Source organism: Bufo bufo, chromosome 3 (genome assembly GCF_905171765.1).
Source record: "Bufo bufo chromosome 3, aBufBuf1.1, whole genome shotgun sequence".
In the NCBI taxonomy this organism is placed as follows: Eukaryota; Metazoa; Chordata; class Amphibia; order Anura; family Bufonidae; genus Bufo; species Bufo bufo.
Genome location: NC_053391.1, coordinates 154,686,247 through 154,695,697, shown reverse-complemented (window position 1 = coordinate 154,695,697; position 9,451 = coordinate 154,686,247).

Sequence of the window (9,451 nt, the reverse complement as noted above, 5' to 3'; positions counted from 1 at the left end):
AAACCAGAGTAACTGGGAATCACGGGTAACAGGGAATCAGGGTTTCATGCCAGAGAGGGAAAAATCGGAGGAAAGGAGGCGGCGTGCGGCAATTACCCACTTCCGACTCGGGGAGGTAGTGACGATAAATAACAATACAGGTTTCTTAAGATGCCCTATTATTGGAATGAGTAATAAAAAATTACAGGGAATGTCACTGTGGTATTTTGGATGAGGACTCTAGATAACTTCTGCCTGATCGCACGTCCCCGTGACATCCACGATCCAAGATTGGATATGTTCCCTATCAACTTTTGATGTTCTTTTATGCACCTACCATAGTTATCACGGGTAACGGGGAATCATGGTTCCATGCCGGAGAGGGAGCCTGAGAAAGGGATACCACATCCAAGGGAGGTCAATGGCTGAAATCTGATCGGGTGGAAATGTGGGACAAGATATTAAAGGGATGTGCGTCAAACCGGCTAGGCCCAGAGCTGCTACGAGATTTCGCCCATTATCGCACACCACCAGGCCGGGCTTGAGGCTCACTGGCACCAACCACTCATCGGTCTGTTGTTCCATGCCCGTCCACAGCTCCTGCGCGGTGTGGGGTTTGTCTCCCAAACATATAAGTTTCAAAACTGCCTGCTGTCGTTTCCCCCTTGCTGTTCTGAAGTTGGTGGTGAAGGTGTGACGCTGACCGGATGAGGAGGTGGTAGAGGATGAGGAAGCGGAGTAGAAGGAGGAAGCAACAGGAGGCAAAGAGAAATGCCCTGCAATCCTTCGGTGGTGGAAGGACAACTACTATCCGCCTCAGTCCCAGCCGCCACTGCATTTACCCAGTGTGCTGTTAGGGAGATATAACATCCCTGAACGTGCTTACTGGTTAGGTGGACCTTGCCACAGATGGCGTTGCGCAGTGCACACCTGACTTTGTCCCACACTTGGTTGTGCAGGGAAGGGATAGCCTGTAAAAGTAGTGGCGGCTGGGCACAACGTACGGTGGGACAGCTACCGCCATCAGAATCTTAAAACTGTCCATGTCCACCAGACGGAATGATAGCATTTCAAAGGCCAGATATTTGGAAATGCTGGCATTCAGGGCCAGGGATCGGTAGTGGGTAGGGGGGTACTTCCTCTTTCGCTCCAGTGTTTGGGAGATAGACAGCTGAACACTTCAATCGGACATTGTGGGGATGCTTGGTGACAGAGGTGGTGGTGTTGCTGGCACATCCTCTGTTTTCAGGGTGGCAGGTGCCACTGTCACTCCAGAGGGGGATGAAGAAGCCGAGACTGCAGCAGAAGAGGAAACAGGAGGAGCCAGAGGCCTTTCTTGGTTTTTGAGGTGTCTACTCCACTGCAGCTTGTGCTTTGCACTTAGATGCCTGGTCATGCAGGTTGTGCTCAGGTTTAGAACGTTTATGCCTCGCTCCATGCTCTGATTGCACAGTATGCAAACCACTCGTGTCTTGGCGTCAGCACATTGTCTTAAGAACTGCCACGCCAAGGAACTCCTTCGAGCTGGCTTTGTTGTGCTCAGTCCCTTGGTACGGTGGGCAGTAGCAGGCGTACTGTCTAGGGGACGGCTGCTCTGCTTTTGCACCCTGCACCCTCTTTTGCTGTGCTGGTGGCTCTGTGCGACCACTGCCTCTTCCTCCGAACTACACAGGTCACTCGCATGACCTTGATTCCATGTGGGGTCGAGGACCTCATCGTCCTCCACATCATCTTCCACCCAGTCTTCACCCCTGCCCTCCTTGTCGGTCTGCACACAGCAGAAAGCCACAGCAGTTGGCACCTATGTTTCGTCATCATCCGAGACATGCTGCGGTGGTCCTCCCATGTACTCATCCTGAAACATAAGTGGTTGGGCATCGGTGCACTCAATCTCTTCCACTTCTGGGGCAGGGCTATGTGGATGGCCGTGGGAAACCCTGCTAGCAGAGTCATCAAGAAGCAGAAGAAACTGCCGTGCAGGCTGCAAATGTAGTATCTAGCATGAAAAGTGTGCTTTTTTCAACCAACAATGTAACAGCAGTATTTAACGGTTTTAGTGGACTGTCAGAAATGCAGCGCAGGCTGCAAAAGTACTATCTAGCACAAAAAGTGTGCTTTTTTCAACCAACAATGTAACAGCAGTATTTAACAGTTTTATTGGACTGTCAGAAATGCAGCGCAGGCCGCAAATGTACTATCTAGCACACAATGGGAGTTTTTTTTTTCAACCAACAATGTAACAGCAGTATTTAACGGTTTTAGTGGACTGTCAGAAATGCAGCGCCGGCTGCAAATGTTGTATCTAGCACAAAAAGTCTGCTTTTTTCAACCAACAATGTAACAGCAGTATTTAACGGTTTTATTGGACTGTCAGAAATGCAGCGCAGGCCGCAAATGTATTATCTAGCATAAAAAGTGAGTTTTTTTCAACCGACAATGTAACAGCAGTATTTAAGGGTTTTATTTGACTGTCAGATATGCAGTGCCGGTGTCAGAAAGAGAAAAAAAAATTGCTTTAGGTCACACAAATATGTGACAGACTAATGTAATTGAATTATTTTCACTAGCAGGTATGCACTGCAGGCAGCAGGGGTAATTGACCGCCAAAAAAAGGGAATTTGTCCCCCTGGAATCTAACAGATGGATTTAATTAATAGATTTTCCCTGTCAGATATTCAGCACAGGAGTACTTCACAGAAAAAAAATGTGAATATGTCCCCGTCCCCCCCATCGGGGCCCTGAAGTCACAGACGGATTACCTATAATATTTTCCCTTCCCCTGGTCCTCCCATGTACTCATCATGAAACATAAGTGGTTGGGCATCGGAACACTTAATCTCTTCCACTTCTGGGGCAGGGCTAGGTGGATGGCCGTGGGAAACCCTGCTAGCAGAGTCATTAAAAAGCAGAAGAAACTGCTGCATGACTTGGGTCTCAGACTGCTTGGCTGATTTGCAAGGGGGTGAGGTGAAAGACAGATGGACATCGGCTGCAGGTGCCAACTCTGATCTTTCAGCAGGGGACTGGGTGGGAGACAATGTGAAGGAACTGGAGGCACTGTCAGCTACCCAATCTACTATCGCCTGTACTTGTTCTGGCCTCACCATTCGTAGAGCGGCATTCGGCCTACCAAATAACGCTGAAGGTTATGTCGCCTACTCGCACCTGAGGAAGGTGTTTCACTTGTGCGTGTAGCTGGCACAGATCAACCACGTCCTCTCCCTGCAACAGGAGGACCACCAACACCAGCAGCACCATGACCAGGGCCATATCCCTTTTTTGAAGCTCTCCTCATTTTTTGCGTTCACCCACCAAACTAAGAGATGGTTTATGTCATGCGACAATGTAACTGCCAATAGTCAACAATTAAGTTCACTGACAGTAAGGCAGTGTCGGTGTCATAAAGAGAAAAAATTTCTTTACGTCACACAACACTGTGACAGGCGAATTTAATACAATTACTTCACGGTCACAAAAAATGGGAATTTATCTAGCACAAAAAGTGTGCTTTTTTTCAACCAACAATGTAACAGCAGTATTTAACAGTTTTATTGGACTGTCAGAAATGCAGCGCAGGCCAGAAATGTACTATCTAGCACAAAAACTGAGTTTTTTTTTCAACCAACAATGTAACAGCAGTATTTAACGGTTATTGGACTGTCAGAAATGCAGTGCTGGTGTCAGAAAGAGAAAAAAAAATGCTTTACGTCACACAAATATGTGACAGACTAATGTAATTGAATTAACTGCAGGCAGCAGGGGTAATTGACCCCCAAAAAAAGGTAATTTGTCCCCCTGGAATCTAACAGATGGATTTAATGAATAGATTTTCCCTGTCAGATATTCAGCACAGGGGTACTTCACAGAAAAAAATGGAATATAATGTTCGGGTTCGGGTTCGGGTCCGGGTGCAAAAAACCCTAAAGTTCAGTACGAACCCAAACTTTATAGTTCGGGTTCGCTCAACCTTAGGTGCCACTGATATTTTAGGGATGTGCAAACTTTAGACAGGAGATGTGGTGCGGATAATTTAACTGTCCGCAGGGGACACCGTCTACGAAAAAACTGCATTGGATGTCACTGATATTTTATGGATGCGCACACTTGAAACAGGAGATGTGTCAAGGAAAATTTAACAGTCCGCAGGGGACACCGTCTACGGAAAAACTGCATTGGATGTCACTGATATTTTAGGGATGCACACACTTTAAACAGGAGATGTGGCGTGGCTAATTTAACTGTCTTCAGCGGCCAATTACATGGTATTTAGCTCAGGATGCGCTAAAAATATATATTGCTGCTGTCAGACACAAAAGTCCTTAAAAGGACTTTTGGGTCTCTGAAAAGTTTTTTGTATAAAAATCTTCCTATTAGGCTACATTCACACGTCAGTATTTTTCTATAATCCGATTTTCTGTCCGTTTTTTGCGGATCCGTTGTTCCTGAAAATGTTTCCGTATGTCATCCGTATGTCATCCGTTTTTTGCGGATCCGCAAAAAACGGAAACATGTATAAATTTCAATAAGCAAATAAAGTTGTTTGGATTTCTTTAAAAAAAAAATAAAAAAAAAATTTAAATGTAATTTCCAGGAACGGATTCCGTATAAAACGGATGACATACGGAATGACATCCGTATGTCTTCCTTTTTTTGCGGATCCATTGACTTTGTATTGTACCAGGATCAGATTTTTCAGGAAAAGAATAGGACATGTTTTATATTTAAACGGACATGCGGAACGGAACAACGGAAACGGACAGCACACATTGTGCTGTCCGTTTTTTTCCAGGACCTATTGAAAATGAATGGGTCCAGATCTGGTCCAGATCTGTTCCAGAAAAAACGGAACAGATCAGGAAAGAAAAAACGGACGTGTGAATGGACCCTTACACTCCCTACACTGTCTGTCCCTTCCTATGCACAGCTCTTCCTAACACTGAGAAATTTAGCGCAGGTTGTGCTACAAACATATATTGCTGCTGTCACACACAATAGTCCTTACAAGGGATTTTTTGTATCTGAAATGTTTTTGTACACTTATAATATTCGATTAAACTCCCTACACTCTCTGTCCCTTCCTATCCTTAGCTCTCCCTGACTTAGGGCTCATGCACAAAAACATGCCGCTTTTTGCAGTCCGCAAATTGCGGATCCGGAAAAAACGGATGCCGCCCGTGTGCCTTCTGCAATTTGCGGAACGGAACAGGAGGCCAATTATAGAAATGCCTATTCTTGTCCGCAAAATTAACAAGAATAGGACATGCCTAATAATTTTTGCGGGGCCACGGAACGGAGAAATGGATGCGAACAGCACACAGAGTGCTGTCCGCATCTTTTGTGGACCCATTGAAATGAATGGTTCCGTATACGACGAAGTCTGTGGGGAAGATAGAACACTGGCTTAATAACCTGCAATTGGTCGAAGAGGAGTGAGCGCATGCTGAAAGCGTAGAATGACGCGCTCACACCTGATAGGGAGAAAGCCTGTCATTTAGGGATAGCGGCGATGTCATTGGCTGTAGGTGAGAGACTAGTAAGTAGAGGGCGGATACTTGCAGTGCATAAATATGGGTCATGTATAGCGCGCGCACGCTAGTACCCCACTTCCCCTGACGAAGCCACACAGTGGCGAAACATGTCGGGAGGGGTGTTATAGTGTAGCACTCAAGTTTTAGACAGAGGACAGTAAGGAGTATTACAGGACCAATAGGATTAGCCGAGGGCAAGTTAGAAGCATGTGTCCGGATGGCAATTAGTCATATAGTATTCAAGTAGTTAGCCGCAGAAGGAGTGAATGGCAGAGGAAAGGGAAAACAGAGTCAAATAGTGGTTACAATTTTCAGCCACACTGTTGCAAATCGAGCGTCAGTACAGCAGAGTTCAATGCAATACATCAGGGGCAGCCTGAAAGGACTACAAATTGTTGCACATTGTAGTATCAATTTCAGAATTACTGGACATAATGCGTACTGAACTCTCAGAGCAGTTGAGATGTGTGTGTGTTTTTTCTAGCCAGCCATGCATTAATAGAATGCTGGGCTGAGCGTGTATTTCCACTGTGAATAAAGTTATATACCTACATCCCCGCCAACACCCCATTTAGGTTTAGGATACAGAGGTAGCAAAACTACCCCTGTCAACACTAACGGCAAATCATTCATACACATTAGCTGATCTGCCCTCAGCATATCCACAAATAATATACCTGATCAGGTGTTTCTAATAACAGCTGCTGAATGGGACAAAATCCTTGAGTTGCTGTTAGCAACCATCAGCAGCTAACAGTCCATTATATACTACACCTTACTGTTATCTGATAATTTTAATATAAATTTTTCCTTATCACCATATTTTACTATTAGCTAGAGACCCCTAAAGGGATTTTTTTTGGTCCACAGACCGTTTAGTACATTGATTATAATATCCCGAGGGTCCCTATAAGGGCCTTTGATTGTATTTCTTGTGAGATTAGGGGTTATTTCCCCATTATTTGTGCCCTAACATTGGAAAAAATTTCTGTTTATTTCGAATGTTATGGCAGGATTTTTGGCACAGGGTATTAATAAATATAACTTTACACAAGAGGCTAAACAAGTTTTTTTAAATCAAGCCATCCCGTTAAATAATACGGACATACAAACAGGATTTAAAAACTTGGGTAAAACCTACAAACAATATTACCGCTCGTGGTGGGAAATAGCCAGCCTAGAGACATATATCAATCAAAATTTTTTTATAGAGGTCTGAGGAACACACTAAGACCAAATATTCACACAGACGACCCAGAATATATAAATGGCTGGGACAATGTCCTTACCGAAAATTCATTGAGACTTATGAGATACATGGCTGAATATGAAAGACGTTATTTTGAGCGCATCTCTGAACAACTCAATCAGGAGATAAAAGAAATACTTACGTTCGGGCAACATTCAGATTTTAAAAATCAGGAGTCCAGGTTACAAAAAAGCTTGGAAGGCCTAAAAGAGGAGATAAAGGAAAGAAAGCATCGGTAATATATTCGTGACAAATTAGACTTTGACACTGATCGTATATATAATTGGAAAAATAGACAAAATTTTCCAGTGAGAAATACTAGATATACTGACTATTCTGAATCCGAAACCTCTGGGGCCGAAACTACAAACATTAAAGATCCTAATTGAGGTGGCACTAAAAGAAAGGTCCTATATAATAGATACCGCAATTTGAAAAAAAAACAGGAAATCCGACTACTAATACGTCAGAATGTATTCAGCCATCACAAACTGGAGAACCCTCCTTATTGTGTGGTTTTGTATTTTCCAGTGCAATTGGCACTGGAACTCAAGTATCAATGGACAATAATATTCCAACAAGGCCAAAAACAATGATAGAAACGCAGAATACCCCAGTGACAGTATCACCATCACCAATGCACTTAGGCACAAACATCACAAATACAACAGTGCAACAGAACCAGGGCCAAATACTGACAGGTCAGCCAAATATTTTTGCGACACCACCCATAGCCCCTCTTTTTTTAGGGTAGATCAATGTCCAATTAAGGGACAGGGACAATGGGGGTACAACGCAAAATAATTGCAATTGGAAGTGAGAGATGCAATCAGGGGTTTAAAAAGTACGTCCCTTCAGGGAACACAGACCCTTCCTATGAAAGAACAGTCAATACAGATAGAACAACGGAAGAATTGGAGACGACCCAGGTTATTAACTTGTCAGCACTGTCCTTAACTAAGGCACAAATTGTTCTTCTAAAAAGAGGACTTACGTTCATGCAATTACCACGGTTTGATAAGTTTAGTTGGGTGAAGGATATCTATTCGCACGAAAATTAGCACTGCACAATTTGCTAGTACAATGGTTGATATAGGTAAATTAATCCAGAAAGAGCAACAAGCGTTGTATACTCTGGAAAGTCTTCATATTGAAAGTGAGGGCTTTTACTCTGAGATTAACCTAGATCAAAATGGACCCCCCCTTTCTCACAGTTTAAAAATATTGAAACTTTTGTAGAACTGGTCTCTCAAGAGATCAACAAATTAAAAACAAAAACAGATACTATCCCGAAAATTTTTACACATGAGGAGTTTGTTGCCCTTGAAGAGCTGAGGTCGAATAAGGACATTGTGATCAAATCAAATGATAAAGGGGGTAACATAGTGGTCCAAGATAGGATAGATTATGACCAGATGGTAAATAGACTGTTGATGGATAAGAAAATATATGAGGTCTTGAAAGAGAATGCAACAAATAGGCACCTTGGTGAACTACATAAAATTCTGAAGACAGCTAGGGATCAATGCTTGATATCCAAAGAAGAATTCAAATTCCTGTACAACAAAAGCCCCACGATTGTGACATTTTATGCACTTCCCAAGGTGCATAAAAACAAAATTCCAATACCTGGGCATCCAATAGTCTCAGGAAATGATTCCCTGGCCCAATTAGCTAGCAAATACGTTGATGCAGTGTTGAGACCATTTGTTACATCATTACCTTCATACATAAAGGATACCACTGATGTACTTACCAAAACGTATCTAGCTAGCCTGGACGTGGAAGCGTTGTACAGTAATATTGAGCATGAAATCGGTATTAAAGCGATAAAATACTTTCTGGACAATAAAAGCACATGTTTTCACAAACACAACAAATTTGTAATAATTTTACTGAGATTCATACTGACAATTATTTTCTGTGTAACGGTACCTTCTATCAACAGATGAAAGTTACCGCTATGGCGACACCTTGTGCACTGACTTTTGCAAATTTGTTTTTGGGATGGTGGGAGGACACAATAGTTTTTTCGGACACATTGGCACATTTCACCAGTCACATTTTATTTTGGGGTAGATTCATTGATGATGTGTTGTTATTTTGGGAGGGTGAAAAACAAGAATTCATCGAATTTGTAAATACATTGAACCAAAACGAAATAGGTATGAATTTTACCTTTGATATCCACCCAAATAAGATCTGCTTTCTGGATTTAACAATCCAGAAAGGTGAAGACGGTCATATCCTAACGGATATTTTCCTTAAGCCAACTTCGACAAATAGTCTTCTCCACTGGACAAGTTGGCATCCAACAACATTGAAGAACGGAATACCGGTCAGACAATATTTAAGAGCGAGGAGAAATTGCACCACAGAGGAGGCCTTTAAAAAGGAGGCGGATTAATTATTTAAACGCTTTAGAGCAAAAGGCTATCTGCGTAAAAGCTTAAAAAGGGCATTTAATCGTGCAAAATGCATAAAAAGAGAGGATTTATTATCCAAGAAGAACAGGATTGACCCTATGCAGGATATAAAAAGGATATGATGTATTGGTACCTATGATTGTAACCATCTACAATAATGACTATTCTCAAAAAACATTAGAAGATACTTACCAGTGACCAATAATTGAGCATGGTCCTATCACCATATCGCAGGGTCACATATAGAAGGGGACAGAACCTTAGGGATA